This window comes from Petromyzon marinus, unplaced genomic scaffold (assembly GCF_048934315.1).
Source record: "Petromyzon marinus isolate PM22_M1 ecotype Great Lakes invasive population unplaced genomic scaffold, UKy_Petmar_22M1.pri1.0 PM_G_Scaffold_27, whole genome shotgun sequence".
Lineage (NCBI taxonomy): Eukaryota > Metazoa > Chordata > Hyperoartia > Petromyzontiformes > Petromyzontidae > Petromyzon > Petromyzon marinus.
In genome coordinates this window covers 2,387,328-2,399,565 of record NW_027422839.1, presented here as the reverse complement: position 1 = coordinate 2,399,565, position 12,238 = coordinate 2,387,328, and the positions used below count along the sequence as shown (strand labels likewise).

General features: G+C 44.8%; 1 pseudogene; it reads left to right on the top strand.

The window, feature by feature from the left end:
- The first annotated feature begins 1,353 nt into the window (after positions 1 to 1,353).
- On the top strand, positions 1,354 to 7,933 carry LOC142913966 (uncharacterized; annotated as a pseudogene).
- Positions 7,934 to 12,238: the final 4,305 nt, after the last annotated feature.

Here is a 12,238-nt window from a genome sequence, read left to right as displayed (position 1 = left end):
GTAGCTTTGTTTTATTGTAAATATTCACGCAGTTTTTATTTTCTTTTGTTAGCAGGCCAAGCCCGCTTGGGCTGCTATACCGCTCTTGTTATCAGAAGCGACCTGCCCACAACAACACAAGGTGAGGCTTTGTCAACGTGTGTGAATGTTTTGACTTAAAACTTTGGTGACTGTAGGAATTAATATTCTTGGTTCTTTCGGTAAAGTCACATAGATAGAAAATTAAATAAAAATAACAGATATATTTTTTTACAATGAAGCAAAAAACCCCACAACGTTTCTATGGCAACATTAATGTTGAAGATGCGAGGGCTTACAGGAATATTTATGACATTTGCCCTCTCATTGCGTGCCATGACAGTGCTGTTTGCACAGTCACACATAGTCACTGTAAGATGTTTTTCTTGGTCGTGTTTTTGTTTTGTTGCTTGTTGTGGTTGCACCCGATTCAAGAGCCGAATGGCTCACGGGACTATAACCAAAATAAATCAAACTGAAAATCCAAAAACTGAAACCGCGTGATGAATTTGGGAAAGTTTTTCACTGCATCTCCAAATATATATAAAAGGCAAAGTTGTGATTGTGTGTGTTGTCTGTTCAAAATGTTTAGCGTACTTCCCGACATGCAACAAGCTGGAAATTTGCCATGTGGGTACTTTCCAGACTGTACACCATACAAACATTATACAAATACACTTTTAGTTTATTTTTGGGGGGTAGAGGGGAGCTCAATAATGTATAGAGTTTTTTGCACGGCAAGTGAGCTGTGACGTCAAATCTGTCACGTGACCCTCGCATGTGGAAGCGTAACTCACTGTAGTGTAGCGGTTAGCGTTGTCTGTGTGTGTCTGTGTGTGTGTTTGTGTGTCTGTGTGTGTCTGTGTGTGTGTCTGTGTGTGTATCTGTGTGTGTGTATCTGTGTGTGTGTCTGTGTGTGTCTGTGTGTGTGTCTGTGTGTGTCTATGTGTGTCTTTGTGTCTGTGTGTGTGTGGAAGCGAAACGCATTGTAGTGTAGCGGTTAGCGCTACGCTGCGCTACGAACCCGGCGACCCGAGTTCGATTCCCGCTCACGGCCACCACCGGTGATAATTGTTTGAACCGGTCCTGGGCCTCCCCTAGGTCGACTCAGCCTCAAACGAGTAACTGCTGTGGTGTGAACATCGCCACTGGGGAGACAAAGGCGGCCGGACGTGGTGGATCCAAGTCCCGGGCGAAGCCGGGTAGTACAGCTAGTCGTGAATACATGAATGAATATAGACGTGTAAGTCACGTGTGACTGTATATATTCATTCCTCCATGGCTCGATACTGACGTGTAGATGGTGTGGATATTCTTATTTTCTGTCTGCAGCTGAGACTGGTCTAATGGAGCAAAGGCAGTCAGCACAGCAGCTCTGTACGACAAGTCAACAATGCGACCAGCGTGCATACAGCATGGATCAGCCTGGAAATTTGACACAGCACCAGAGAACTCGCACAGGAGAGAAACCCTTCAAGTGCACTGTGTGTGGGAAGACATTTTCAGGTTCATTTGCTCTTAAAACACACCAGAGAACACACACGGGAGAGAAACCATTCAAGTGCAGTGTGTGTGGGAAGGCATTTTCAGATTCATCTCATCTTCAAAGACACCAGAGAACACACACGGGAGAGAAACCCTTTAAATGCACTGTGTGTGGGAAGACATTTTCAGATTCATCTACTCTTAAAACACACCAGAGAACACACACAGGAGAGAAACCCTTCAGGTGCAGTGTGTGTGGGAAGACATTTTCAGATTCATCTACTCTTAAAACACACCAGAGAACACACACGGGAGAGAAACCCTTCAGGTGCAGTGTGTGTGGGAAGACATTTTCAGATTCATCTACTCTTAAAACACACCAGAGAACACACGGCAGACAAACCCTTCAGGTGCAGTGTGTGTGGGAAGACATTTTCAGATTCATCTACTCTTAAAACACACCAGAGAACACACACGGGAGAGAAACCCTTCAGGTGCAGTGTGTGTGGGAAGACATTTTCAGATTCATCTACTCTTAAAACACCAGAGAAGACACACAGGAGACAAACCCTTCAAGTGCAGTGTGTGTGGAAAGGCATTTTCAGATTCATCTCATCTTCAAAGACACCAGAGAACACACACGGGAGAGAAACCCTTCAAGTGTACTGTGTGTGGAAAGGCATTTTCAGTTTCATCTACTCTTAAAAAACACCAGAGAACACACACGGGAGAGAAACCCTTCAAGTGCACTGTGTGTGGGAAGGCATTTGCACAGTCATCTGCTCTTAAAAATCACCAGAGAACACACACGGGAGAGAAACCCTTCAAGTGCAGTGTGTGTGGGAAGACATTTTCAGATTCATCTGCTCTTAAAACACACCAGAGAACACACACAGGAGAGAAACCCTTCAAGTGCACTGTATGTGGGAAGGCATTTGTACAGTCATTTACTCTTAAAATACACCAGAGAACACACACGGGAGAGAAACCCTTCAGGTGCAGTGTGTGTGGGAAGACATTTTCAGATTCATCAACTCTTAAAAAACACCAGAGAACACACACGGGAGAGAAACCCTTCAGGTGCAGTGCGTGTGGGAAGGCATTTTCACAGTCATCAAATCTTCAAGTACACCAGAGAACACAAAAGCATCAGAAGATCCACAAGGAGCAGAGTCAGAGTCTTAAATCAGCTTGTGAAAGTCAAAGTGCCGCAATGAGCCCATCCCTCATGAAACACGAACCGGAAGAAAATCCCAGCTTGGACACTTTTAAAGGTATCGAGGTGAAATGTGAAGAGGTGATGGTGAAATGTGAAGAAGTGATGGTGAAGAGGGAAGAAGTGATGGTGAAGAGCGAAGAAGCGATGGTGAAGAGGGAAGAAGTGAAGGTGAAATGTGAAGATGAAGATTCAACTCCAAAATGGGACCTTCACATCGATGGCGGCAACGTAAAGCAGGAGGAGAATTCTGACTGTGAGGCAGAGCGAGGCAACTCCCAGCAGTTTGTGGAAGTGGAGGTGTGGGTGGACTTCCTCCGAGACAATACAAAGTCAATTGGAGACCCGGTAGATGTGTAAGCTTGAGATGATGTCGCTCCAATAGATGCACCTTTGTCATAGGCCTTTAATGACAAGAACGTGAAGTTGAACACTCAGCTCCTAGGTTCAACCTGCAGAGTAAGGGTGGCCAGTGTTTGTGGACCTGTGGGTTGGGTAGATCTCTAACCAGGAGCGAGAGACAAGCCCCCAAGCATTCACTATGTTATGATAATTGCTTTTACATGGTGCTTGCTTTATCGCCTCGGCAACTCGGAGTTTTGTGTCGTACCACGTCTGAAACACTCGAAGAGCATCCCCAAGTAGCAGCTGCCCCTGTGTGGCACAAGGTGGTGGCCCTGCACCAGCCTGCATGTGGACAAGAGCCTGTCAGTAGGGGGTGATGATTGATGCGTCATCTCAGTTGTGTAGTTTGTAGGCAATCTTGATTCGAAGCTTTCGTGACTGCAGGATTCCACACTCTTGAGTTCTTTCGGTAAAGTCACCACGTGGGTAGAAACATAACAGGTCACGGCGTTTAGATCACAACACAAGCAATCGTCATCAGGTGGGACAACCACAGCAAGAGAAACTGCTGAAGTAGTAGGCGTCTACTCCTGCAGTTTCTTCTTCTTGCTGCTGTGCTTGTCCCACCTGATGACGATTGCTTGTGTTGCCATCGAAGTGCCGTGATCTATTATTTGTAGCGTAATGTTTAGAATTTGATACATTTTGACCCAGACGCCAGCATGCAACGGCCTACTCGTTTTGAATGACGCAACAATAGTACATTGTACATACACTGTTAAGCAGACGGTGCGTATTTGTAAAATAACTTCTTGTTAATACGATGTAACGTGATGCAGTCAATTTCGCTGCAGTAATTCAATGTTAATATGCCCGTCAATAAGTTAGAATGAATACTTGTCTTATTGTGCGCATACATGTAATATTTTGTCTGAGGGTCAAACATTGATTAAGTGATGTTAGGACAAAGTGTGTGTGTTTTGGAAGTAACCTGTACAGAGAACTCAGGTGAGACCCGTTGTTCTTGTGATACAGGTCAAAGGGTATTTTTGTGTTTCCCGAAGCGTCTGCCTCTGGAGCAACTCATCATCTTTGAAATAGTGAGCACGCTCGGATCATTCATCAGTTACAAGGCATACCACTTAAAAGTTACACGTATAGGAGGAGGTACATTCTCTACAACACGAATTGTAGTTTTGTCTTACGTGTTGACGTAGATTTTGTCTAACTGGGACTAGAAATGCTCCTTGCTGATTCACGTCTGGATGTTCGTACCTATCGGTTGAAGCAAACCCCACTGCTGTTGTTGAGACGCTGTGCACCAATAAGGGTCCAATACATTGACGGCCTTCAGGCCAGGAAAGTCACTACATTTGCACACGAAGGACGCATTCACGCAAGTACCCCATGTCTCAAACGGCGACTACAGGGACCACGTGATTGTTTAAAAATGTCTTTGATTATAACTATAATTGCCTATAATTCGTCATGTGTAGCTTATTTAGACTATAATTTATTCACTACCCAAACTGTATTGACTTGAAAACATAGAGCTGATATTTATTCTTGTTCTTTCGGTAAAGTCACGTAGAAGGGAAACAATAAAATAACAAAAATATAAAACAATTTCATTCTCACGACATTTCGACTGCAACACAAGCAATCATCATCAGGTGTCACACAGGCACACACACAGAGACTCAGGCACACACAGAGATACAGGCACACAGTGTACACACAGTGTACACACATAGTGTACACACACACAGTGTATACACAGTGTACACACACACAGTGTACACACACACAGTGTACACACACAGTGTATACACAGTGTGTATACACACAGTGTATACACACAGTGTACACACAGAAACAGTGTGTACACACAGAAACAGTGTGCACACACAGAAATGTCCATGTTGTAGTTGCTGAGCTCACGCACGCAAGGGGTCTCTGTTCAAGAGATGGAGCAATGTAAAATGAATCTAAATCAACTTAAACTCCATTCCCGCTCTGTGACGTCACTACTCAGCATGACCTCATCGGTGTGAAACGCCAGGGGGAGGTGTGCCTCGCTAGTGACGTCATGTCACCAAGGTATTCCCACCCTCGGCCACCGCACCCTTGAGCGTGACGTCACCTCTGCTTGGTCACTGCCGATATTTGTTCCGGTACAATCCTTATTTGGGCAAAGCTACGCCCAGTGACTGGCGGGTCATTAACATAATGAGTTCGTGAAAGCCGTCGCGAGTTGATTGCGACGGGTTCAGCACCCAAGCCCCCATCCCTCGACATATGGCCCGGGCTCATTAACATAATTTATTCAGTTACGGAGCCGCTCGTGGGTGGGGAGTGTCTTGTACCCCGGACGTGACGGCATGTCACTTGCTGCTGCCGCGTGACGTCACGAGGTAACAGGAAGCGATCGCTTCGCTCTTGCACTGAAATCCGAGGTGAGAAATTATTATCGTGTTGGTGGTCGTGGTTGTGGTGGTGGTGGTTGTTGTGGTGGTTGTGGTGGTTGTTGTGGTGGTGGTTGTTGTTGTTTACCAAGGTAGAGCCTCGCTCTCTCTCGTAGGGATGTCAGTTGAGTAGCAGCGAGCATTGGAATCGATGTCCAGGTTGGAACTTTACAACGCGGGGCCTAGCCACGCGGGGCCTTGCCTCCTGCCCTCGCCTGATTGCATTCACTTTAATTATCTCGCTTAAGTTTAATTTGTCTTCACCCGGCTCGCCACTTTGTAGCTTTGTTTTATTGTAAATATTCACGCAGTTTTTATTTTCGTTCTTTTGTTAGCAGGCCAAGCCCGCTTGAGCTGCTATACCGCTCTTGTTATCAGAAGCGACCTGCCCACAACAACACAAGGTGAGGCTTTGTCAACGTGTGTGAATGTTTTGACTTAAAACTTTGGTGACTGCAGGAATTAATATTCTTGGTTCTTTCGGTAAAGTCACGTAGATAAAAAATTAAATTAAAATAACAGAAAATAAAATTAAATGAAGAATATATTTTTTTAAATAAAGCAAAAAACCCACGACATTTTGATCGCAACACAAGTGGTCTTTATTTATTAAATTTAATCTGTTATCTTTATTTTCTATCTACGTGACTTTACTGAAAGAACCAACAATACGTGTGTCAATGTATCTATCGGTCAAAGACGCTAAGCGCGTGCCGCTGTTGACTCTGAATGTGTGGAGGGGAACACCTTCACCACGGGGAGAGAGAGACAGAGACACGGATAGCCTCGGCTATGTTGATTGATCCTCGATTCATTACTTGGTGGAGTGAGGAAGAATTAATGCTGAGCAGATGAAGGTGGCCAGGCATGGTTCTGGTCACACCACCACCTGTTTACTCATGGCAGTGTGTGACAGTGTCAAATTTGTGTTTGAAGTAAAGTCTATTAACTCTGTTGAACACGAGGATATATAAAAACAATAGTTTATTTTTGTTTTCCTCTGGATCTCTTTATACGAATGGAAACAGGTGAACACAGCACACACATTCAGCTGAAGTCGGAACTGTTCATCCCCAGCATTCAAGGACATAGCCTGGATTCACACCTGAGTTGCGATTGAACGTTAATTAATGCATTTCTGCATAACAGAAATAGTATTGTTTTCAACACCCTTTGCTATGTCAGCTGAATTTAGCTTTCATAAATATTCCTTTTGTAGTCAGACAGCCGAAATTGTGTGCTTAGAGTTTTGGGTTAACATTCATCTTGAAGATATGAAGGCTTCCAGGCATATCAATGACATTTCCCCTCTCATTGTGTGCCATAGCAGCCCGTGGAGAGAAACCCTTCAGGTGCACTTTGCAGGAAGGCATTTGCACGTTCATCAAATCTGATGAATTTGGGAAACTTTTTCACTACATCATGAATATATTAATAAGTATAGACGTGTAAGTCACATGTGCATTCCTCTGTGCCTGACGTGTAGATGGTGTGGATATTATTTTTTTTCTGTCTGCAGCTGACGCTTCCTCTGCAGATTTGGTCTGATGGAGCAAAGGCACTCAGCGCAGCTCGGTATGACAAGTCAACAATGCGACCAGCGTGCATACAGCACGGACCGGACTGGAAATTTGACACGGCACCAGAGAAGTCACACAGGAGAGAAACCCTTCAAATGTACTGTGTGTAACAAGGCATTTGCATGGCCATCAGTTCTTCAGACCCACCAGAGAACACACACGGGAGAGAAACCCTTTAGGTGCACGATGTGCGGGATGGCGTTTACACAGTCATGTAATCTTGTAACACACCAGAGAACACACACGGGAGAGAAACCCTTCAAGTGCAGTGTGTGTGGGAATGCATTTTCAGATTTTTCTACTCTTAAAAATCACCAGAGAACACACACATTAGAGAAACCTTTCAAGTGCAGTGTGTGCGTGATGGCATTTTCACAGTCATCTTCTCTTGTAAAACACCAGAGAACACACACAGGAGAGAAACCCTTCAAGTGTACTGTGTGCGGGAAGCCGTTTGCAGATTCATCAAATCTTCAAGTACACCAGAGAACACAGAAGCATCAGAAGATCCACAAGGAGTGGAGTCTGAAATCAGCTCGTGAAAGTCAAAGTGCCGCAATGAGCCCATCCCTCATGAAACAAGAACCGGAAGAAAATCCCAGCTTGGACATTTTTAAAGGTATCGAGGTGAAATATGAAGAGGTGATGGTGAAATGTGAAGGAGTGATGGTGAAGAGCGAAGAAGTGAAGGTGAAATGTGAAGAGGTGATGGTGAAGAGCGAAGAAGTGAAGGTAAAATGTGAAGATGAAGATTCAACTCCAAAATGGGACCTTCACATCGTAAAGCAGGAGGAGAATTCTGACTGAGGCAGAGTGAGGCAACTCCCAGCAGTTTGTGGAAGTGGAGGTGTGGGTGGACTTGCTCCTAGACAATACAAAGTCAAGTGGAGACCCAGTAGATGTGTAAGCCAGAGACGATGTCGCTACAATAGATGCACCTTTGTCACAGGCCTTTAATGACAAGAATGTGAAGTTGAACACTCATTTCTTAGGTTCATCCTGCAGAGTAAGGGTGGCCAGTCTTTGTGGGCCCGTGGGTTGGGTAGATCTCTAGTCAGGAGCAAGAGCCAATAAGCTCCCAAGCATTCACTATATTATCATAATTGCTTTTACATGGTGCTTGCTTTTATCGCCTCAGCAACTCTGAGTTTTGTATCTCATCTCACGCTCGAAGAGCATCCCCAAGTAGCAGCTGCCCCTGTGTGGCACAAGGTGGTGGCCCTGCACCGGCCTGCATGTGGACAAGAGCCTGTCCGTAGGGGGCGATGATTGATGCGTCATCTCAGTTGTGTAGTTTGTAGGTAATGTTTAGAATTTGCTACATTTTCACTCAGACGCCAGCATGCAATGGCCTACTCGTTTTGAATGACACAATAGTATGTTTTACATTCACTGTGAAGCAGACTGTGCAACTTTTTTTTAAAGCTTCTTGGTAATACGATGTAACGTGATGCAGTATATTTCACTGCAGTAATCCAATTTTGTTAATATGCCTGTCAATTTAGAATGTATGCTTGTCTGGTTTTGTGCATACTTGTAACATTTGATCTGTAAGGGTCAAACATTGAATAAGTGATGTTAGGACAAAGTGTGTGTGTGTTTGTTTGAAAGTAACCTGTACAGAGAACTCAGGTGAGACCCGTTGTTCTTGTGATACAGGTCAAACGGTGTTTTTGTGTTCCACGAAGCATCTGGAGCAACTCATTGTCTTTGAAATAGGTGGCACAACTCAGATCATTCATCAGTTACAAGGCATACCACTTAAAAGTTACACGTATAGGAGGAGGTACATTCTCATCAACACGAATTATAGTTTTGTCTTACGTGTTGAGGCCACGTGATGTGTCGAAGGCTCTCTGCCAGCTCACAGGACAGACCCAAGTTGCCATGTGCTCAATAAGATGACTGACAGAGGCACCACTGCACCAACTTGGTGTGGCTGACGCTCCGCTCGTTGTCGTGAGCGTCGCTCATCCGCCCTCCGTTGTTACTGGAGGGCGACTGCCTCCAATTGCCCAGCAGCGTGCTTCACGAGCCTCCTCCACAGAGGCCGATCTTGACACCGCTGGTACCAGTCATCGGCAAGTCCACTCAGCTCCACATCCTTCTGTGCAGCATCAGTCCATACATCTTTAAGAGGGTTATCGAAATGCCATGCTACAGACAGATGGGCAGATATGAACGAACAGAGCTAATGCATTAACATCTCAACCTTGGTTGGAAAGCGTTAAAAAGGAATGTCTTATTTGACCTGAACTGCATATTGTTTGATCTGAGTTAAGGACACTAAAAAAACTAATACAGAGATCGTGCACTCACAGCAGTCTGGGTTAGCGTGTGAGAGGACCTCCTGTAATACTATGATCTTACCAGATACGGAGACAAATTGGCATTAATGCAGATTTGAGGCTATGCGGATGGCTTTGAACCCAATGCACCCTTCAGTGGTAATGCACATAATAGAGCAGGGGTCGGGAACCTATGGCTCGCGAGCCAGATGTGGCTCTTTTGATGATTGCATATGGCTCGCAGATAAAACAAAATATTCTCACTTGTTTTAATCCATCCATCGATTTTTCACTGCGCATGTCCTGTTCAGGGCTGCAGGAGCAATTGTCCATTATTTTAATTGGATGATACTGGCCTACGTTTGCCGTTGCTGGGTAAAACAGGTAAACGCCCCCTTTTGAATCAGTCTGAGACTGCGTCTGCTCGGTCATTAGCTCAAAGCTAACCCTTCGACGAAGATGGTGAAAAGAAAAAAAGACGACGAGTATCGTACATTTCAGGACGAATGGACCGAAGAATTCGCCTTTGTGGAGAGAGCGGGTTCTGCGGTGTGTCTAATTTGCAATGACAAAATTACATCGTTGAAACGGTCGAATGTAAAGCGGCACTTCGACACGCGCCACGCTACCTTTGCATCAAAATACCCTGCGGGAGACAGCAGAAAGAAAGCGTGCCAAGAGCTGAGCAGGGTGCAAGCTAGCCAGCAGCAACTCCGCGTATGGACCCGGCAAGGTGACTATAATTCGGCTAGCTTTGCTGGTTCTTTAGCAATAGTGAGGAACGGAAAACCATTCACAGATGGCGAGTATGCTAAAACGTTCATGCTGGATGTAGCCAATGAACTTTTTGATGATCTTCCGAACAAAGACAAGATAATCAAACGGATACAAGACATGCCTCTGTCGGCAAGAACTGTTCATGATCGTATCATCGTGATGGCAAACAAAGTGGAGGAAACGCAAGTGAAGGACATAAATGCAGCGCCGTTCTTTTCTCTGGCTTTGGATGAGTCAACAGACGTGAGCCATTTGTCGCAGTTCAGCGTGATTGCAAGATATGCTGTTGGTGACACTGCGCGAAGAAAGTCTTGCTGTTCTGCCATTAAAAGGGTCCACAAGAGGTGAGGATTTATTCAAGTCTTTCATGGAGTTTGCTCAAGAAAAAAGTCTACCTATGGATAAACTTCTCTCAGTGTGTACTGATGGTGCTCCGTGTATGGTGGGGAAAAACAAAGGATTTGTGGCGCTTCTCCGTGAACATGAAAATAGACCCATCCTAAGTTTCCATTGCATTATACACCAGGAGGCACTTTGTGCTCAGATGTGTGACAGGCAGTTTGGCGAAGTGATGTCGCTGGTCATTCGTGTGATCAACTTTATTGTTGCCCGAGCCTTAAATGATCGCCAGTTTAAAACACTGCTGGATGAAGTTGTAAATAACTATCCTGGTCTGCTTTTGCACAGCAATGTGCGTTGGTTGTCAAGAGGGAAGGTGCTTAGCCGTTTTGCGGCTTGCCTGAACGAAATCCGGACTTTCCTTGAAATGAAAGGCGTCGGGCATCCTGAGCTAGCCGACACCGAGTGGCTCCTCAAGTTTTACTATCTCGTAGATCTGACTGAACATCTGAACCAGCTCAACGTGAAAATGCAAGGCATTGGAAATACAGTGTTATCCCTTCAACAAGCTGTATTTGCTTTTGAAAACAAGCTGGAGCTTTTCATCACGGATCTTGAAACAGGTCGTTTACTACATTTTGAAAAACTGAGCCAATTTAAAGATGCATGCACAGCAAGTGAGCCCATTCAAAACCTTGATCTCCACCAGCTAGCTGGCTGCACATCCAGTCTCCTACAGTCCTTCAAAGCACGCTTTGGATAATTTCGTGAGCACACTCGTCTTTTTAAGTTCATCACCCATCCAAACGAGTGTTCACTGAACACAGCCGACCTGATTTACATCCCTGGTGTCTCCGTCAGAGATTTTGAAGCAGAAGTGGCTGACCTGAAGGCCTCAGACATGTGGGTGAATAAGTTCAAGTCACTGAATGAAGATTTGGAAAGAATCACACGACAGAAAGCGGAGTTGGCGAGCAAGCACATGTGGACAGAAATGAAAAAACTCCAACCCGAAGACCAGCTGATTCTCAAAACTTGGAACGCGCTTCCTGTCACATACCACACACTGCAGCGTGTGAGTATTGCTGTATTGACCATGTTTGGATCTACGTATGCATGTGAGCAGTCATTCTCACATCTTAAAAACATCAAGTCCAACCTACGATCACGTTTAACGGATGAAAGCCTCAACGCTTGCATGAAGCTTAACCTCACCAAGTACCAACCCGACTACAAAGACATCAGCAAATCCATGCAGCACCAGAAGTCGCATTAATGGTGAGTGTTATAACAACATTATTTAAAAGAATAAATTCAGAGGCTTATTATACTGACATTTAGTTGAATTCACTTTTAAAATATATTATATGGCTCTCACTGAAATAAATTTCCAAATTTTTTGCTTTCATGGCTCTCTTAGTCAAAAAGGTTCCCGACCCCTGTAATAGAGACATGCTTTGTTCACTTTTCTAAACCCATGCTTTTAAAATAATCTCAAGCAATTTTCCCTGCCAGTCATGTTGCCTGATCTTATTGCACTCACACAAAGACAAATATCCCCCATATAGCCTTAACAGACTGTAGGGGCAAGTGCTGTTAGCGAGCACCTATGAAGGCCGGAACGGTACACGAGGGGGTGGGTGGCCAGCACCACGCCCGAATGCCTTTGTCTCCCTAGTGGCAATGTTTACACACCGTACCAGGTACTCACACTCACACAAAGAT